The sequence below is a fragment of the Pan troglodytes genome, chromosome 10 (genome assembly GCF_028858775.2).
Source record: "Pan troglodytes isolate AG18354 chromosome 10, NHGRI_mPanTro3-v2.0_pri, whole genome shotgun sequence".
In the NCBI taxonomy this organism is placed as follows: Eukaryota; Metazoa; Chordata; class Mammalia; order Primates; family Hominidae; genus Pan; species Pan troglodytes.
The window spans coordinates 14,730,434-14,752,689 of NC_072408.2; the positions used below are offsets into that span (position 1 = coordinate 14,730,434).

At 38.2% G+C, this 22,256-nt stretch overlaps 1 protein-coding gene and 1 pseudogene across 7 annotated transcripts in view; one reads left to right on the top strand and one right to left on the bottom strand.

Moving 5' to 3' along the window:
- Positions 1-22,256, bottom strand: part of CD163 (CD163 molecule) — a 145,316-nt gene that overhangs the window by 82,127 nt on the left and 40,933 nt on the right. The gene's annotated exons all lie outside the window — the stretch shown is intronic.
- Positions 19,209-20,189, top strand: LOC100610586 (glyceraldehyde-3-phosphate dehydrogenase-like; annotated as a pseudogene).

Here is a 22,256-nt window from a genome sequence, read left to right on the forward strand (position 1 = left end):
ACGTCTGTCCTAAAAATACAAAAATTAGCTGGCCATGGTTGTGGGCACATGTAATCCCAGCTACTTGGGAGGCTGAGGCAGGAGAATCACTTGAAACAGAAGGTAGAGGTTGCAGTAAGCCCAGATCATGCCACCACACTTCAGCCTGGGTGAAAGAGCAAAACTCCATCTCACAAAAAAAAAAAAAGAACGAGAGAAGCAAGAGCAAACAAATTCCAAAATTAGCAGAAGGCAAGAAATAACTAAGATCAGAGCAGAACTGAAGGAAATAGAGACATGAAAAACCCTTCAAAAAAATAAATGATTCCAGGAGCTGGTTTTTTGAAAGGATCAACAAAATATACCACTAGCAAGACTAATAAAGAAGAAAAGAGAAGAATCAAATAGATGCAATAAAAAATGATAAAGTGGATATCATCACCAATCCCACAGAAATACAAACTATCATCAGAAAATACTATGAACACCTCTACTTAAATAAACTAGAAAATCTAGAAGAAATGGATAAATTCCTGGACACATGCCCCTCCCAAGACTAAACAAGGAAGAAGTTGGATCTCTAAATAGACCAATAACAGGCTCTGAAATGGAAGCAATAATTAATAGCCCACCAACCAATAACAGTCCAGCTCCAGATGAATTCACAGCCGAATTCTACCAGAGGTACAAAGAGAAGCTGGTACCATTCCTTCTGAAAGTATTTCAATCAATAGAAAAAGAGGGAATCCTTCCTAACTCATTTTATGAGGCTAGCATCATTCTGATACCAAAGCCTGGTAGAGACACACAAAAAAAAGAGAATTGTAGGCCAATATCCCTGATAAACATCAAAGCGAAAATCCTGAATAAAATACTGGCAAACCGAATCCAGCAGCATATCAAAAATCTTATCCACCACAATCAAGTCGGCTTCATCCTTGGGATGCAAGGTTGGTTCAACATACGCAAATCAATAAACGTAATCCATCACATAAACAGAACCAATGACAAAAACCACATGATTATCTCAATAGATGCAGAAAAGTTCTTCAATATAAATCAACAACCTTTCATGCTAAAAACTCTCAAAACACTAGGTATTGATGGAACATATCTCAAAATAATAAGAGCTATTTATGACAAACCCACAGTCAATATCATACTGAATGGGCAGAAACAGGAAGCATTCCCTTTGAAAACTAGCACAAAACAAGGATGCCCTCTCTCACCACTTCTATTCAACATAGTGTTGGAAGTTCTGGCGAGAACAATCAGGCAAGAGAAAGAAATAAAGGGTTTTCAATTAGGAAAACAGGAAATCAAATTGTCTCTGTTTGCAGATGACAAGATTGTATATTGAGAAAACCCCACTGTCTCAGCCCAAAATCTCCTTAAGCTGATAAGCAACTTCAGCAAAGTCTCAGAATACAAAATCAATGTGCAAAAATCACAAGCATTCCTATACACCAACAACAGACAAACAGAGCCAAATCATGAGTGAACTCCCATTCTCTCAATTACTACAAAGAGAATAAAATACCTAGGAATCCAACTTACAAGGGATGTGAAGGACCTCTTCAAGGAGAACTGCAAACCACTGCTCAATGAAATAAAAGAGGACAAAAACAAATGGAAGAACATTCCATGCTCATGGATACGAAAAATCAATATCGTGAAAATGGCCATACAGCCCAAGGTAATTTATAGATTCAATCCTATCCCCATCAAGCTACCACTGACTTTCTTCATAAAATTAAAAAAAAAAAACTACTTTAAAGTTCGTATGGAATCAAAAAAAAGCCCGCATAGCCAAGACAACCCCAAGCAAAAAGAACAAAGCTGGAGGCATCATGCTACTTGACTTCAAACTACACTACAAGGCTACAGTAACGAAAAGAGCATTGTACTGGTACCAAAACGGATATATAGACCAATGGAACAGAACAGAGGCCTCAGAAATAACACCACACATCTACAACCATCAGATCCTTGACAAACCTGACAAAAACAAGCAATGGGGAAAGGATTCCCTATTTAATAAGTGATGCTGGGAAAACTGGCTAGCCACATGTAGAAAGCTGAAACTGGATCCTTTCCTTATACCATACAAAAAAATTAACTCAAGATGGACTAAAGACTTAAATGTAAGACCTAAAATCATAAAAACCATAGAAGAAAATCTAAGTAATACCATTCAGGACATAGGCATGGACAAAGGCTTCATGACTAAAACACCAAAAGCAATGGCAACAAAAGCCAAAATTGACAAATGGAATCTAATTAAAGAGCTTCTGCACAGCAAAAGAAACTACCATCAGAGTGAACAGGCAATGTACAGAATGAGAGAAAATCTTTCAATGTACCCATCTGACAAAGTGGGTATCCAGAATCTACAAGAAACTTGAACAAATTTACAAGAAAAAAACAAACAACCCCATCAAAAAGTGGGCAAAGGATATGAACAGACACTTCTCAAAAGAAGACATTTATGCAGCCAGCAGGCATATGAAAAAATACTCCTCATCACTCGTCATCAGAGAAATGCAAATCAAAACCACGATGAGATACCCTCTCATGCCAGTTAGAATGACAATCAGTAAAAAGTCAGGAAACAACAGGTGCTGCACAGGATGTAGAGAAATAGGAACACTTTTACACTTTTGGTGGGAGTGTAAATTAGTTCAACCATTGTAGAAAATAGTGTGGTGATTCCTCAAGGATCTAGAACTAGAAATACCGTTTGACCCAGTGATCCCATTACTGTGTATATACCCAAAGGATTATAAATCATGATACTACAAAGACACATGCACACATATGTTTATTGCAGCACTATTCACAATAGCAAAGACTTGGAACCAACCCAAATGTTCATCAATGATAGACTGGATTAAGAAAATGTGGCATATATACACCATGGAATACTATGCAGCTGTAAAAAAGGATGGTTTCATGTCCTTTGCAGGGACATGGATGAAGCTGGAAACCATCATTCTCAGCAAACATCACAAGGACAGAAAACCAAACACCACATGTTCTCACTCATATGTGGGAGTTGAACAATGAGATCACTTGGACACAGGGCAGGAAACATCACACACCAGGGCCTGTCAGGGGTTGGGGGGCTGGGGGAGGGATAGCATTAGGAGAAATACCTAATGTAAATGATGAGTTGATGGATGCAGCAAACCAACATGGCACATGTATACCTATGTAACAAACCTGCACATTGTGCACATGTACCCTAGAACTTAAAGTATTAAAAAAGAAAGAAAACAAGAAAATTTAAGTCTATGCAAAACCTGCACATGGATGTTTATAGCAGCTCTAGTCATCATTGCCAAAATTTAGAGGCATACAAAAGGTCCTAGATGAATGTATAAATGAACTTGGGTACATTCAATCAATGGAATTGTATTAGTAGGTGAATGAATAAAGGGACTTGGATATATTCAATCACTGGAATTTTATCAGCACTTAAAAGAAATGTGTTACCAAGTTATGGAAAACATAGAGAAACTTTAAGTGCATATTACTAAGTAAAAAAGTCCATATAAAAAGTAAAAAAAAAAAAAAAAAAAGAAATGGTAAATGCTTGAGGTGATGGATATTCCATATATCTTGTTATGTTTATCATGCATTGTATGGCTGTATCAAAATATCTCATGCACCCCATAAATATATACACATACTATGTACCCACAGAAAGTAAAAATTAAAAAAAAAAAGAAGCTGAACCTGCCTGCCTGTTTTCTTCCTCTCTCACCATGTGGTCTCTTCACACTGCTCTCCTTAGCCTTCCCCCATGAGCAGAAGTAGCTTGAGGCTGTCATCAGATGAAGATGCTCAAGGTTTCTGGCCACCATGAGAATTGTGAGCCAAATAAACTCTTTTTCTTTTAAAAAGAAAGAAAAAAAGAAAACACCTTTTAAATCTCCAATTATATTTGAGGCTTATATTATCATTAACTCCCCAAAGCACTAAATCTTAGTCCTGAGAATGTAGGAAACCTTATAGTTTAGAAGATACTCCTCGAGAAGAGCAACTCCAAGACACATAATTGTCAGATTCACCAAAGTTGAAATGAAGGAAAAAATGTTAAAGGCAGCCAGAGAGAAAGGTCGGGTTACCCACAAAGGGAAGCCCATCAGACTAACAGCTGATCTCTCAGCAGAAACTCTATAAGCCAGAAGAGAGTGGTGACCAATATTGAACATTCTGAAAGAAAAGAATTTTCAACCCAGAATTTCATATCCAGCCAAACTAAGCTTCATAAGTGAAGGAGAAATAAAATACTTTACAGACAAGCAAATGCTGAGAGATTTTGTCACCACCAGGCCTGCCCTAAAAGAGCTCCTGAAGGAGCCACTAAACATGGAAAGGAACAAGTGGTACCAGCCACTGCAAAAATGTGCCAAATTGTAAAGAACATCAATTCTAGGAAGAAACTGCATCAACTAATGAGCAAAATAACCAGCTAACATCATAATGACAAGATCAAATTCACATATAACAATATTAACTTTAAATGTAAATGGGCTAAATGCTCCAATTAAAAGACACAGACTGGCAAATTGGATAAAGAGTCAAGACCCATCAGTGTGCTGCTTTCAGGAGACCCATCTCATGTGCAGAGACACACATAGGCTCAAAATAAAGGGATGGAGGAAGATCTACCAAGCAAATGGAAAACACAAAAAGGCAGAGGTTGCAATCCTAGTCTCTGATAAAACAGACTTTAAACCAACAAAGATCAAAACAGACAAAGAAGGCCATTACATAATGGTAAAGGGATCAATTCAACAAGAAGAGCTAATTATCCTAAATATATATGCACCCAATACAGGAGCACCCAGATTCATAAAGCAAGTCCTTAGTGACCTACAAAGAAACTTAGACTCCCACACAATAATAATGGGAGAATTTAACACCCCACTGTCAACATTAGACAGATCAATGAGACAGACAGTTAACAAGGATACCCAGGAACTGAACTCAGCCGTGCATCAAGCAGACCTAATAGACATCTACAGAACTCTCCACCCCAGATCAACAGAATATACATTCTTTTCAGCACCACACCACACCTACTCCAAAATTGACCACATAGTTGGAAGTAAAGCACTCCTCAGCAAATGTAAAAGAACAAAAATTATAACAAACTGTCTCTCAGACCACAGTGCAATCAAACTAGAACTCAGGATTAAAAAAACTCACTCAAAACCACTCAACCACATGGAAACTGAACAACCTGCTCCTGAATGACTACTGGGTAAATAATGAAATGAAGACAGAAATAAAGATGTTCTTTGAAACCAATGAGAACAAAGACACAACATACCAGAATCTCTAGGACACATTCAAAGCAGTGTGTAGAGGGAAATTTATAGCACTAAATGCCCACAAGAGAAAGCAGGAAAGATCTAAAATTGACACCCTAACATCACAATTAAAAGAACTAGAAAAGCAAGAGCAAACACATTCAAAAGCTAGCAGAAGGCAAGAAATAACTAAGATCAGAGAAGAACTGAAGGAAATACAGACACAAAAAAAACCCTTCAAAAAATTAATGAATCCAGGAGCTGGTTTTTTGAAAAGATCAACAAAATTGATAGACCACTAGCAAGACTAATAAAGAAGAAAAGAGAGAAGAATCAAATAGATGCGATAAAAAATGATAAAGGGGATATCACGAACGATCCCACAGAAATACAAACTACCATCAGAGAATACTATAAACACCTCTATGCAAATAAACTAGAAAATCTAGAAGAAATGGATAAATTCCTCGACACATACATCCACCCAAGACTAAACCAGGAAGAAGTTGAATCTCTGAATAGACCAATAACAGGCTCTGAAATTGAGGCAATAATCAATAGCTTACCAACCAAAAAAAGTCCAGGACCAGATGGATTCACAGCCGAATTCTACCAGAGGTACAAAGAGGAGCTGGTACCATTACTTCTGAAACTATTCCAATCAATAGAAAAAGAGGGAATCCTCCCTAACTCATTTTATGAGGCCAGCATCATCCTCATACCAAGGCCTGGCAGAGACACAACAAAAAAAGAGAATTTTAGACCAATATCCTTGATGAACATTGATGCAAAAATCCTCAATAAAATACTTGCAAACCGAATCCAGCAGCACATCAAAAAGCTTATCCACCATGATCAAGTGGGCTTCATCCCTGGGATGCAAGACTAGTTCAACATACCCAAATCAATAAATGTAATCCAGCATATAAACAGAACCAAAGACAAAAACCACATGATTATCTCAATAGATGCAGGAAAGGCCTTTGACAAAATTCAACAACGCTTCATGCTAAAAACTCTCAATAAATTATTGATGGGACGTATCTCAAAATAATAAGAGCTATCTATGACAAACCCACAGCCAATATCATGCTGAATGGGAAAAACTGGAAGCATTCCCTTTGAAAACTGGCACAAGACAGGGATGCCCTCTCTCACCACTCCTATTCAACATAGTGTTAGAAGTTCTGGCCAGGGCAATCAGGCAGGAGAAGGAAATAAAGGGTATTCAATTAGGAAAAGAGGAAGTCAAATTGTCCCTGTTTGCAGATGACATGATTGTATATCTAGAAAACCCCATCATCTCAGCCCAAAATCTCCTCAAGCTGATAAGCAACTTCAGCAAAGTCTCAGAATACAAAATCAACGTACAAAAATCACAAGCATTCTTATACACCAATAACAGACAAACAGAGAGCCAAATCATGAGTGAACTCCCATTCACAATTGCTTCAAAGAGAACAAAATACCTAGGAATCCAACTTACAAGGGATGTGAAGGACCTCTTCAAGGAGAACTACAAACCACTGCTCAATGAAATAAAAGAGGATACCAACAAATGGAAGAACATTCCATGCTCATGGGTAGGAAGAATCAATATCATGAAAATGGCCATACTGCCCAAGGTAATTTATAGATTCAATGCCATCCCCATCAAGCTACCAATGACTTTCTTCACAGAATTGGAAAAAACTACTTTAAAGTTCATATGGAACCAAAAAAGAGCCCGCATCCCCAAGTCAATCCTAAGCCAAAAGAACAAAGCTGGAGGCATCATGCTACCTGACTTCAAACTATACTACAAGGCAACAGTAACAAAAACAGCATGCTACTGGTACCAAAACAGAGATATAGACCAATGGAACAGAACAGAGCCCTCAGAAATAATGCGGCATATCTACAACTATCTGATCTTTAACAAACCTGACAAAAACAAGAAATGGGGAAAGGATTCCCTATTTAATAAATGGTGCTGGGAAAACTGGCTAGCCATATGTAGAAAGCTGAAACTGGATCCCTTCCTTACATCTTATACAAAAATTAATTCAAGATGGATTAAAGACTTACATGTTAGACCTAAAACCATAAAAACCCTAGAAGAAAACCTAGGCAATACCATTCAGGACATAGGCATGGGCAAGGACTTCATGTCTAAAACACCAAAAGCAATGGCAACAAAAGCCAAAATAGACAAATGGGATCTAATTAAACTAAAGAGCTTCTGCACAGCAAAAGAAACTACCATCAGAGTGAACAGGTAACCTACAGAATGGGAGAAAATTTTTGCAACCTACTCATCTGACAAAGGGCTAATATCCGGAATCTACAATGAACTCAAACAAATTTACAAGAAAAAAACAACCCCATCAAAAAGTGGGCAAAGGATATGAACAGACACTTCTCAAAAGAAGACATTTATGCAGCCAAAAAACACATGAAAAAATGCTCATCATCACTGGCCATCAGAGAAATGCAAATCAAAACCACAAGGAGATACCATCTCACACCAGTTAGAATGGTGATCATTAAAAAGTCAGGAAACAACAGGTGCTGGAGAGGATGTGGAGAAATAGGAACACTTTTACACTGTTGGTGGGACTGTAAACTAGTTCAACCATTGTGGAAGTCAGTGTGGCAATTCCTCAGGGATCTAGAATTAGAAATACCATTTGACCCAGCCATCCCATTACTGGATATATGCCCAAAGGATTATAAATCATGCTGCTATAAAGACACATGCACACGTATGTTTATAGTGGCACTATTCACAATAGCAAAGACTTGGAACCAACCTAAATGTCCAACAATGATAGACTGGATTAAGAAAATGTGGCACATATATACCATGGAATACTATGCAGCCATAAAAAATGATGAGTTCATGTCCTTTGCAGGGACATGGATGAAACAGGAAACCATCATTCTCAGCAAACTATCTCAAAGACAAAAAACCAAACACCACATGTTCTCACTCATAGGTGGGAATTGAACAATGAGAACACATGGACACAGGAAGGGGAACATCACACACCGGGGACTGTTGTGGGGTGGGGGAAGGGGGGAGGGATAGCATTAGGAGATATACCTAATGCTAAATGACGAGTTAATGGGTGCAGCACACCAGCATGGCACATGTATACCTATGTAACAAACCTGCACGTTGTGCACATGTACCCTAAAACTTAAAGTATAATAATAATGAAATTTAAAAAAAGAAAAATAAAAAATAAAAAAAGAATTTACTATCTTATTTGGAGACTAGGCAATTACAAATGATGTTATGAGATTTACACAAAGAATGATATTATGAATATATATAAAAAAGAACCTATTAACTCTGCTCTTGGTACTCTAATTGAAGGTTCAAAACAAATTCCAGTTCAATAATGTCAGATAGTCTTATTTTAAATACTTATATAAGTAAATAAGTGATACAGAAAAAAAAAAACCTGTAGGTATTTAAGCAGGGGATAGTATTACATTATAAATTGCCCTCAGAGTCCCTCTCAAATGGTGGTTTCACTGCATTTCCAAAAGTGTCTTCTAAACCATGGTGGGTTTTTTTTGTTGTTGCTTTGGGGTTTTTTTTGGCTTTAGTAACTGAATTATTTCATGGTCCAAGTGGCACACAATAAGAAGTTCAATCTTCAATGCACTTTAAATCCAAGAATTTAAAGTTAAAAGAACAAAAAAGCAGGATATAAAGACTATTTAAAAAGTAGGTCCAGTAAACAGTGACGAAATTAGAATGACTGAAGTCGGGGGAAAGCACAGACTGATCAGATTACAGAGACTGCTTAGGACATGAGAATGTTTCCTTTAGTGTTAAAAATAGAAACAGGATATGAGGCAGGAGTGGAGCCCAGTTATAGTGATCAGGCAAAAATATAGGACAAAATGTCACATCTCTTGGTTCATCAAAATGCTGGTGCTATGCTTGTATAAGAAAGCAGGATTGCCACCATAAGTTTGTAATTTCAATAATGGCAAAAGTGAAAGAATATTCAGGAGAGAAAACGGGAATTGCAGAAGTCTTTTTACTTCTTCAAAATCATAAAGTCTAGAAAGTATGTATCAAAGTTATAAAAAATTAGACCTTTAAAAATTAAGAAGTCACTTTAAAAATCAGATATTAGGGCTGGGCGCGGTGGCTCACGCCTATAATTTCAGCACTTTGGGAGGCCAAGGTGGGTGGATCGCCTGAGGTCAGGAGTTTGAGACCAGCCTGGCCAACATGTTGAAACCCCGTCTCTACTAAAAATACAAAAATTAGCCGAGTGTGATGGCGCATGCCTGTAAATCCCAGCTACTCCGGAGGCTGAGGCAGGAGAACAGCTTGAACCCTGGAAGCGGAGGTTGCAGTGAGCTGAGATCACGCCACTGCACTCCAGCCTGGGCGACAGAGTGAGACTCTGTCAAAATAATAATAATAAGAAGATATTAAACATGAAAAAGGAAAATATAGCTTCAGGAGCAAAGAAGCACAAATACCAAATTCTAACATATAAAAGAACAAAATGAAGAAAACTAAGGCCTTTGCAGAAGTCAAGCCAATCCTGTCTACTAACAATCGCAGAGGACCCATTCTTTACCCAGGGCATGTGCTGTGCATTTTCAGGCACATGGCCTCCTTTCATCTTGCCAGGCACTTTATAAAATCATTAATAATTTCTGCATCTTGCAGATAAGAAAACTGAGGCTTAAATAAGTTAAATGCTTTACTCAACATTGTATTATGTAGAAGAACAAGGATTGAAACAGTGACACTTTGACTCCATGCCCATTTTCCTTTCCATTTAAACATATTCTGATAGGATTAGAAAACTCTTTATAAAAAGATCCCAGAAAACTTTACGGCAAAGAAAAGCAAATTGCACAATGAATTTTCATCATGAAGAACACAATCCCAGAGACCAGAAACTTTCATTTAGTCTGAAGAAAAAAAATGTAAACTCTAAGCAAAACTTAAATCCATAGTAAAAGTGCCAGTACAAATGGGCAAAGAGAATGTAGTGGGCTTCAGAAATATTTGTATCATTTCTTTATTGTCAATGCTCCAGATGGAAGAATGTTACCACTTATTTATAGTATAGAATCTTTTCTCCTATTCTCTGTAGAAAAAAAAAAGGAGTAATAAGTCAGATAACAACCAAATTTATTCTTTCTATTAAATTCCAAAAGTGGTATGTGAGATTTATGGTCATCCTCGTTAAGTTTCTTTAAAGCTTATGAGCATAGAGATGAGTGTTTTCATAAACGGATTTTTAAAGGAAGAGCGTAATGTGCTTCCCTTTTTTAAAAGCAGCTGCTTGCAAAACCCAGAAACAGTACATACAGTTACTTGCTGAAAACCTCAGCCTTTTACATCCACAATAAAAATTGAGTACAAAATGTACAAAGCATAGATTTTCCCCATGTGATTATTATTAAATCCTTAAGTCAAAAATATTTAAGAATTTATTAATAGGCATCGATCCTAAGGAAGCAAGTGAACAAGATACATATGCAGAGTTATTTATAGTAGTGAAAATTTTGAAATAAATGTGTATCCAATAAGAGAATAAAATTTTCAATAAAATTTAGGACATCAATTCAACAGACTATTATGCAGCTATTAAAAATGATAATGTCACTCTAGGTGCTGATATAGAAAATCAGTATTATTTTATAAGTTAGAAAGGAAGGTTGCAGAACATTAAAATATATAATTACATTTTACAAGTACCTACACATATTTATATTTTTACATATATCTATATATATATTAAAAGGTCTGAAATGATAAAAATTCAATTATACTTTACTTATTTCTGACTGACCTGTACTATATATTTTATTTTATATTAAAAGTAAAGAAATAACTTTTTAAAATAGCATATGGCTCCCTATGTGTAATTTATCAGGGGAATATGGTTACGTTTGAAACACAGAAAGATAACCAGAAGGAGAATAAAAAATAAAATGAAAAGCAAAATGTGTATTCCAAGTGGTTATGAAATCTCCCGATATCTAAAGTTAATCTTTAGTTTAGCTGGGCACAGTGGCTCACTGTAATCCCAGCATTTTGGGAGGCCAAGGCAGGAGGATTGCTGAGGCCAGAAGTTTGAGATCAGCCTGGCCAATACAGTGAGACCCCATCTCTACAAAATATAGAAAAATTAGCCATGTGTGGTGCTGTGTGCCTGTAGTCCTAGCTATTTAGGCAGCTGAGGTGGGAAGATTGCTTGAACCCAGGAGTTCAAGGCTGCAGTGAATCATAATTGTGCCACTGCACTCCAGCCTAAGTGACAGAGCAAGAGCCTGTCTCAAAAAAAAAAAAAAAAAACCCCACCACCAACAATAACACAACAACAAACCAAAACAACAACAACAAAAGTCTTCAGTTTAATAGTAAATTATCTGTAATTTGAGTCCTTATCCTGTGGTCCTGCAGAGAACTCAGTCCTTGTGCCTAGAATCTCCAAAACTCTCCCGTGGATGTTTACATGATTTGGTCACTTCTCAAAGTATCCCTTCTCCCTTCTCTAGGATCACCTCTGTTCTCTTATACATTTTTCTTCCTAATATTGCTGCTAATAACCTTTCATGAAGATTTAAAGAATTCATTAGGAAAGCAAGAGAAAGCAGAAAACTTAAAAGTGAATATCAGATAATCCCTGCCCTGTGACCATTAACACTGCCCTGTTATAGAGGTTCTTTAGTGGAGAACCGACAACTCCCTTTTTAGCCCCAACCTTCTCATGTTTCTGGGACTTGCTTCTACTCAAAGCAGAGGTCTCTCTGTTATTACATATTTACCACGGCCCCTACAAGTAAAAATATAATAATGTCATTATTTAATATATAGTAACCTCAACACCAATAAAAATAATCATTTTGCTTTATTTTGCAGAGCTTTTCCTCCTAGTTTTGGCTAAGTGTTTTAACACCTGGCATAATCGAGGGTAATTGAGGAGTTCTCCCAAACAAAAGAGCCTCTAAACATGTCTTCTGCAATTCCTAAATGTTGAAGTAACTAGGAACAGCTTACAAATCAGTAATTTTTTGTGGTATGTGGTACAGGAGTAATTCAAGAAAAATGATAAGGGCCTGAATTAACGCAAGGGCACATTAAGAGAAGATATTAGAATAAAGAAGTAAATAAATTTGGTTAATGGATGCAGGCACTAATGGAGTGGTGTAGATGACTTCCAGATTTTCTGCCAAGCAAATAGGTTGGAGAAGATCAGAGGGATCTTCAATGTGGTTACAAATACTGGTACACAAGTTTTTGGGTACACAAGTGTTTTAGAGTTCAATATGAATTTGAGATTATTCTGAAAAAGCTAATCCTCAGGTGTCTGGCATTATGGGGAGGCACTGAAAAAAGAAAGTAAAAATCTTCAGAGAATGGATAAGAAAAGAGAAGAATCATTCATACATTTCATGTCTTACCAATAAATTCGACATACAAGTAGGCAGAAAAACGAGTGCCCAACAATAATGACAAAAGTCAGTTGATAAAAAGGAAAAATGTGGCAGGTAAGTTAAAAAGACATTTGTTATTGAGGAAAAGTGGCTTATTATTCTGTGACAGTTTTTATGAACAGGACAAATGACATCTATCATTTTGACCACCAAATCAAGAATGTGACTTAGATGCTGGGAGAAAAATTGTTAGAGAGCCAGTATGAGCAACAATTCAAGAAATATGCCAAGATGGATGGCTATGTAAGTCTGAATGGGGTATTTCTGGGGACTGATTCTAATTCAGATTGGAGCTCAGCTTTAATCCTTTCTCCACTCCATAAACAAAATTAAAAAGGCAACCTGAAACAGAAAGTAAAATCTCTGGGAAGAACTTTGTTAATCTAAGTATAATTAGACATTACAAGATATAAATGGGTAAAATCCATGTATTACCAATATAGATCCTAGGGTTTCACTGTCACATACATGAAAAGGATGTTGATGGCAACACCACCAATTTTCAGTGATCAGGGCAAAATTCTCGGGGTCATCCTTGATCCCTCTCTTACTTCCATGTTCCATATCCAATTCTTCAGGAAATCCCATTTGCACCACTTCCAAAATACATCTACATCCATTGACATCATCCTGATCAGGGTCACCATCATCCCCTGCCTGGAATCCCACTCCAGCCTCCTAACTACTTTTGCCTTTCCTAAGTATCTATTCTCATCAAGATAACTAGGGTAAACTTTTTAAATTTTATGTCAGATCATGTTACTGGTTAATTCAAAACCCTTCAAAGGGTCCCTATCTCATTCAGAATAAAAGCTGTTACTTAAAATGGCCAGTCTATAGGGAAGTAACCAGCTCACCCCACGACTACCACCACTCTCCTCACCTCTCTGAATCTTCTTTGACTATTTCCCTATCTATTAATATCCACCCACACTGGCCATCTTGCTGTTCTCAAGCACCCCAATTTTAGTCCTGATTTAGGGCTTTTGCACTGGCTGTTCCCTTTTCCTTGAATATTGTTCCCCAAATAGCCACCTGGCTAATGCGAAAAATGTTAAGGGCAGCCAGAGAGAAAGGTCAGGTTACCTGCAAAGGGAAGCCCATCAGACTAAGAGCAGATCTTTCTGCAGAAACCCTACAAGCCAGAAGAGAGTGGGGGCCAATATTCAACATTCTTAAAGAAAGAATTTTCAACCCAGAATTTCATATTCGGCCAAAGAAAGTTTCACAAGTGAAGGAGAAATAAAATCTTTTACAGACAAGCAAATGCTGAGAGATTTTGTCACCATCATGCCTACCTTACAAGAGCTCCTGGAGAAAACACTAAAAATGGACAGGAACAACAAGTACCAGCCACTGCAAAAACATGACAAATTGTAAACAACATCAATTCTAGGAAGAAACTGCATCAACTAACGAGCAAAATAACCAGCTAACATCATAATGACAGGATCAAATTCACACATAACAATATTAACCTTAAAAGTAAATAGGCTAAATGCCCCAATTAAAAGACACAGACTGGCAAATTAGATAAACAGTCAAGACCCATCAGTGTGCTGCTTTCAGGAGCTCCATCTCACGTGCAGAGACACACATAGGCTCAAAATAAAGGGATGGAGGAAGATCTACCAAGCAAATGGAAAACAAAAAAAAGCAGGGGTTGCAATCCTACTCTCTGATAAAACAGACTTTAAACCAACAAAGATCAAAACAGACAAAGAAGGCCATTACATAATGGTAAAGAGATCAATTCAACAAGAAGAGCTAACTATCCTAAATATATATGCACCCAATACAGGAGCACCCAGATTCATAAAGAAAGTCTTTAGAGAACTACAAAGAGACTTAGACTCCCACACAATAATGATGAGAGACTTTAACACCTCACTGTCAACATTAGACCGATCAATGAGACAAAAAGTTAACAAGGATATCCAGGTCTTGAACTCAACTCTGCACCAAGCAGACCTAATAGACATCTACAGAACTCTCCACCCCAAATCAACAGAATATACATTCTTCTCAGCACCACATTGCACTTATTCCAAAATTGACCACATAGTTGGAAGTAAAGCACTCCTCAGCAAATGTAAAAGAACAGAAATCATAGCAAACTGTCTCTCAGACCACAGTGCAATCAAACTAGAACTCAGGATTAAGAAACTCACTCAGAACTGCTCAACTACATGGAAACTGAACAACCTGCTCCTGAATGAATACTGGGTACATAACAAAATGAAGGCAGAAATAAAGATGTTCTTTGAAACCAATGAGAACAAAGACACAACATACCAGAATCTCTGGGACACATTTAAAGCAGTGTGTAGAGGGAAATTTATAGTACTAAATGCCCACAAGAGAAAGCAGGAAAGATCTAAAATTGACACCCTAACATCACAATTAAAAGAATAGAGAAGCAAGAGAAAACATATTCAAAAGCTAGGAGAAGGCAAGAAATAATTAAGATCAGAGCAGAACTGAAGGAGATAGAGACACAAAAAACCCTTCAAAAAATCAATGAATCCCAGAGCTGGTTTTTTTTAAAAGATTAACAAAATAGGCCACTAGCAAGATGAATAAAGAAGAAAAGAGAGAAGAATCATATAGATACAATAAAAAATGATAAAGGGGCTATCACCACTGATCCCACAGAAACACAAACTACCATCAGAGAATACTATAAACACCTCTATGCAGATGAACTAGAAAATCTAGAAGAAATGGATAAATTCCTGAACACATAACACACTCCCAAGACTTAAACTAGGAAGAAGTTGAATCCTGGAACAGACCAATAACAGGCTCTGAAATTGAGGCAATAATTAATAGCCTACCAACCAAAAAAAGTCCAGGATCAGACAGATTCACAGCCGAATTCTACCAGAGATACAAAGAGGAGCTGGTATCATTACTTCTGAAACTATCCCTAACTCATTTTGTGAAGCCAGCATCATCCTGATACCAAAGCCTGGCAGAGACACAACAAAAAAAGAGAATTTTAGACCAATATCCCTGATGAACATCGATGCAAAAATCCTCAATAAAATACTGGCAAACGGAATCCAGCAGCACATCAAAAGGCTTATCCACCATGATCAGGTGGGCTTCATCCCTGGGATGCAAGGCTGGTTCAACATACACAAATCAATAAACATCATCCATCACATAAACAGAACCAGAGACAAAAACCACATGATTATCTCAATAGATGCAGAAAAGGCCTTTGACAAAATTCAACAGCCTTTCATGTTAAAAACTCTCAATAAACTAGGTATTGATGGGACGTATCTCAAAATAATAAGAGCTATTTATGGCAAACCCACAGCCAATATCATACTGAATGGGCAAAAACTGGAAGAATTCCCTTTGAAAACTGGCACAAGACACGGATGCCGTCTCTCACCACTCCTATTCAACATAGTGTTGGAAGTTCTGGCCAGGGCAATCAGGCAGAAGAAAGAAATAAAGGGTGTTCGATTAGGAAAACAAGAAGTCAAATTGTCGCTGTTTGCAGATGACAGGATTGTATATTTAGAAAACCCTATTGTCTTAGCCCAAAATCTCCTTAAGCTGATAAGCAACTTCAGCAAAGTCTCAGGATACAAAATCAGTGTGCAAAAATCACAAGCATTCCTATACACCAATAACAAACAGCCAAATCATGAGTGAACTCCCATTCACAATTGCTTCAAAGAGAATAAAATACCTAGGAATACATCTTACAAGGGATGTGAAGGACCTCTTCAAGGAGAACTACAAACCACTGCTCAATGAAATAAAAGAGGACACAAACAAATGGAATAACATTCCATGCTCATGGATAGGAAAAATCAATATCGTGAAAATGGCCATACTGCCCAAGGTAATTTATAGATTCAATGCTATCCCCATCAAGCTACCAATGACTTTCTTCACAGAATTGGAAAAAACTACTTTAAAGTTCATATGGAACCAAAAAAGAGCCCGCATTGCCAAGACAACCCTAAGCCAAAAGAACAAAGCTGGAGGCATCACGCTACCTGACTTCAAACTATACTACAAGGCTACGGTAACCAAAACAGCATGCTACTGGTACCAAAACAGAGATATCGCCCAATGGAACAGAACAGAGCCCTCAGAAATAATACCACACGTCTACAACCATCTGATCTTTGACAAACCTGACAAAAACAAGAAATGGGGAAAGGATTCCCTATTTAATAAGTGGTGATGGGAAAACTGGCTAGCCATATGTAGAAAGCTGAAACTGGATCCCTTCCTTACACCTTATACAAAAATTAATTCAAGATGGATTAAAGACTTACATGTTAGACCTAAAGCCATAAAAACCCTAGAAGAAAACCTAGGCAATACCATTCAGGACATAGGCATGGGCAAGGACTTCATGACTAAAACACCAAAAGCAATGGCAACAAAAGCCAAAATAGACAAATGGGATCTAATTAAACTAAAGAGCTTCTGCACAGCAAAAGAAACTACCATCAGAGTGAACAGGCAACCTACAGAATGGGAGAAAATTTTTACAATCTACCCATCTGACAAAGGGCTAATATCCAGAATCTACAAAGAACTTAAACAAATTTACAAGAAAAAAACAAACAAGCCCATCAAAAAGTGGGCAAAGGATATGAACAGACACTTCTCAAAAGAAGACATTTATGCAGCCAACAGACACATGAAAAAATGCTCATCATCACTGGCCATCAGAGAAATGCAAATCAAAACCACAATGAGATATCATCTCACACCAGTTAGAATGGCAATCATTAAAATGTCAAGAAACAACAGGTGCTGTACAGGATGTGGAGAAATAGGAACACTTTTACACTGTTGGTGGGACTGTAAACCAGTTCAACCATTGTGGAAGACAGTGTGGCAATTCCACAAGGATCCAGAACTAGAAATACCATTTGACCCAGCCATCCCATTACTAGGTATATACCCAAAGGATTATAAATCATGCTGCTATAAAGACACATGCACACGTATGTTTATTGCGGCACTATTCACAATAGCAAAGACTTGGAACCAACCCAAATGTCCATCAATGATAGACTGGATTAAGAAAATGTGGCACATATACACTATGGAATACTATGCAGCCATAAAATAAGATGAATTCATGTCCTTTGCAGGGACATGGATGAAGCTGGAAGCTATCATTCTGAGCAAACTATCGCAAGAACAGAAAACCAAACACTACATGTTCTCACTCATAGGTGGGAATTGAACAACAAGAACACTTGGACAGAGGATGGGGAGCATCACACACCGGGGCCTGTTGTGGGGTGGGGGGAGGGGGGAAGGATAGCATTAGGAGAAATACCTACTGTAAATGATGAGTTAATGGGTGCAGCACACCAACATGGCACATATATACATATGTAACAAACCTGCACGTTGTGCACATGCACCCTAGAACTTAAAGTATAATTTAAAAAAAAGAAAAAAAGAAATATGTCTCTTTATTAAGAAAAACATAACTTTTATCCAAGCTTATTCTTCTAGGTTAAAAAAAAGGAAACACAACTTCTGTTGGAATCAATTTAAAGAGAATATATGCATCAATGGCAGACTGGAAAAGAAAATGTGGTACATCTACACTGTGGAATACCATGCAGCCATAAAAAGGAATGAGATCATGTCCTTTGCAGGAACATGGATGAAGCTGGAAGCCATCATCTTCAGCAAACTAACACAGGAACAGAAAACCAAATACTGCATGTTCTCACTCATAAGTGGAAGTTGAACAATGAGAACACGTGGACATAGGGAGGGAAACAACACACACCAGGGCTTGTTGAGGGTTTGTGGGTGAGGGGAGGGAACCTAGAGGATGGGTCAATAGTGCAGAAAACCACCAAGGCACACATATACCAAAGTAACCAACCTGCACATTCTGCACATGTATCTGGGAACTTAAAGTAAAATAATTTTTAGAAAAGATTGGGAGATGGGATATATGAGCTAATAATAGTAGTATATTAAGTTGGGCTCCTATCTCATGTGATAGCATTATAGCCCCAGCAAGTAATTTGTTTCCAGGTTAAATACTTTAAGTGTGTGTCAACAGTAGGTATGTTGTATCTCTGAAAAGAATTATCACCAGCTTTTTAACAATTGTAATTGTAACATCAGCATTTTATACTTTCCTTATTTCATATATAAGGCTTGTGCATGTTTTTTAGTTGTCTTAGCTGAGGGTATCTAGAAGGAACTGGAAAGAACAGTTATAAATACCTGACATCTTTGGTCTCAAGATATTAGGACTGTTTATACCACCTAAAATGATAAGCATTTTCAGTGCAACCCCATCAAAATTCCAGCGACCTCCCTGCTTCTCCCATTGGACAAATATCCAATTTTCTTATGCAGCATCAGCCCTCTTCCTGAGACACCAGAGTGAAAGTGAAGGCAGGAGTAAATGGATTTGGCCATATTAGGTGCCTGTTCATGAGAGCTGCTTTTAATCCTGGCAAAGTGGATATTGTTACCACCAATGGCCCTTTCATTGACCTCAACTACATGGTCTACATGTTCCATTATGATCCCACCCATAGCAAGTTCCATGGTACCATCAAGGCTGAGAATGGGAAGCTTGTCATCAATGGAAATCCCGTCACTATCTTCCAGGAGTGAAAGCTCACCAAAACCAAATGAGATAATGCTGGTGCTAATTATGTCACGGAGTCCAATGGCATCTTCACTACCTTGGCAAAGGCTGGGGCTCACCTGGAGAGGGGAACCAAAAGGTTCATCATCTCCATCCCCTCTGCAGATGTCCCCATGTTTGTGATGGGCATGAACCATAAGCATGAAAACAACCTCACAGTCATCAACAATGCCTTCTGTACCACCAACTGCTTAGATCCCCTGGCCAAGGTCATTCATGACAACTTTGGCATCAGGCAGGGACTCATGACCACAGTCCACAGCATCATTGCCACCCAGAAGACTGTGGATGGCCCCTCCAGGAAACTCTGGCATGACAGCCATGGGGCTTTCCAGAACACCATTCCTGCATCTACTGGTGCTGCCAAGTAAATGTGCAATGAGAGGGCAAGGTCATTCCTAAGCTTAATGGGAAGCTCACTGGCATGGTCTTCTGTGTTCCCAGCACCACTGTGTCGGTTGTGGAACTGACCTCTTGTCTGGAGAAACCTGCTAGACAGGTTTCTTCAGACATCAAAAAGGTGGTAAGGCAGGCACCCAAGGACCCCTCAAGGGCATCCTGGGCTATACTGAGCACCAGCTTGTCCCTTTGGAATTTAAAAGCAATACCCGCCCTTCCACCTTTGAAGCTGGGGCTGGCATTGCCGTCAATGACCACTTTGTCAAGCTCATTTCCTGGTATGGCAATGAATTTGCCTACAGTAACAAGGTGATGGACTCATGGTACACATGGCCTCTGAGGAGTAAAATCCCCCAATCACTAACCCCAGGGAGAGCGCAGGAAGAAGAGAGGGACCCTTAGCTGCTGGGGATTCCCTGCTGCACTCAGTCCCCGACCACACAGAATCTTCTCTCCTCACAGTTTCCAGATCCTCTGAAGAAGGAGAGACCTAGGGAGCCCCACCATGTCATTTACCATCAATAAAGTCCCCTGTACTCAGCCAAAAAAAAAAAGATATTTTTCATAGAAATAGAAAAAACCATTCTAAAATTTGTGTGAAACCACAACATACTTCAAGTAATCAAAACAGTGTTGAGGAAAACAAAGTTGAAGGCATCACACTTCTTAATCTCAAATTATATCACAAATGAGGCATAATGAAGCAGTATGAAAACAGACATAAAAACAGACATATAGGCCAGGCATGATGGCTCATCCAGTAATCCCAGCACTTTGGGAGGCCAAGGTAGGTGGATCACCTGAAGTCAGGAGTTCAAGACCAGCCTGGCCAGCATGGTGAAACCCCATCTCTATCTACTAAAAATACAAAAATTAGCCGGGCATGGTGGCAGGCACCTGTAATCCCAGCTACTCGGGAGGCTGAGTCAGGAGAATCTCTTGAACCTGGGAGGCGGAGGTTGCAGTGAGCCGAGATTGTGCCACTGCACTCCAGCCTGGGTGACAGAGTGAGACACCGTCTCAAAAAAACAACAAACAAACAAACAAACAAAAACAGAGATACAGAGATATGGACCAATGGAACAGAATAGAGAACCCATAAATAAATCTAAGCATGTACAGTCAATTAATTTTTGACAAAGCCACCAAGAAGACACAATGAGGAACAGATAGTCTCTTCAATACATGGTGTTTGGAAAACCCGATATCCACATGCAAAAAGGATGAAACTGGACCCTTGTCTTACACTGCACACAAAAATAAACTAGAAGGATATTAAAGACCTGAAACCATTAAATTCCTAGAGGAAAACAGGAAAATCTCAATATTGGCCTTGACAAGGGTTTTTTTGATATCTCGCCAAAAAGAACAGGTAATAAGAATGAAAGAAACAGGTGGAAACATGTCAAACTAAAACGCTCTACACAGCAAAGAAAATGATCAAAACTGACAGCCAATGGACTGGGAGAAAATATCTATGAAGCATATATCAGAAAAAGAGTTGAGATCCAAAATACATAAGGAACTCAAACAATTCTATAGCAAAAGATACAAATAATCCTATTAAAATGTAGGCAAATAACCTGACCAGATATTTCTCCAAAGAAGAAGTAAAAATGGCCAACAAGTGTAGCAAAAGGTGCTCAACATCATGAAACATGAAGGAAATGGAAATAAAAACCACAATGAGCTGTCACCTCACATCTATTAGGATGGCTACTATCAAAAAGACAAGAGATAAAACAGTGTTGGTGAGGATGCGCAGAAAACGGAACACTTGTACGCTGTTGGTGGAAACGTAGATTGGTGCCGCCATTATGGAAAAAAAATTTGGAGGTTTCTAATGGAATTTTTTAAAAAAGCCACCGTGTAACCCAGCAATCCCTCTTCTGGGCATATACCCAAGGGAAATGCCATCAGCACCTTGTAAAGACACTGTGCTCTTGTGTTCACCACAGCATTATTCACAGTAGCCAAGAGGTAGAAACAACCTGTCTGTCGATGGAAGAATGGATAAAAAAATTGTAGGACACACACACACACATACACAGAGAGGAATATTCTTCAGCTTTAAAAAAGAAAAAGATCCTGCCACTTTCAAGAATATAGGTGAACCCAGAGGACATCATGCTAAGTGAAAAAAAGCCAAACACAGGAAAAATATACCATGTGAACTCACTTACATGTGGAAGATTATTTTTTAATTACAAAACTCAAATACATAGAAACAGAGAGTAGAAAGATGGTTACCGGGGCCACAGGTGACGGTGGGGAAAATGAGGAGATGGAAGTCAAAGGATACAACGTTTCGGTTATGTAGGATAAATAAACCTAGAGCTCTAGTGTGCGGCATGTAGACTGTAGTTAATAATACAGTATTGAATACTGGAAATTTACTAAGATTTTAGCTACTT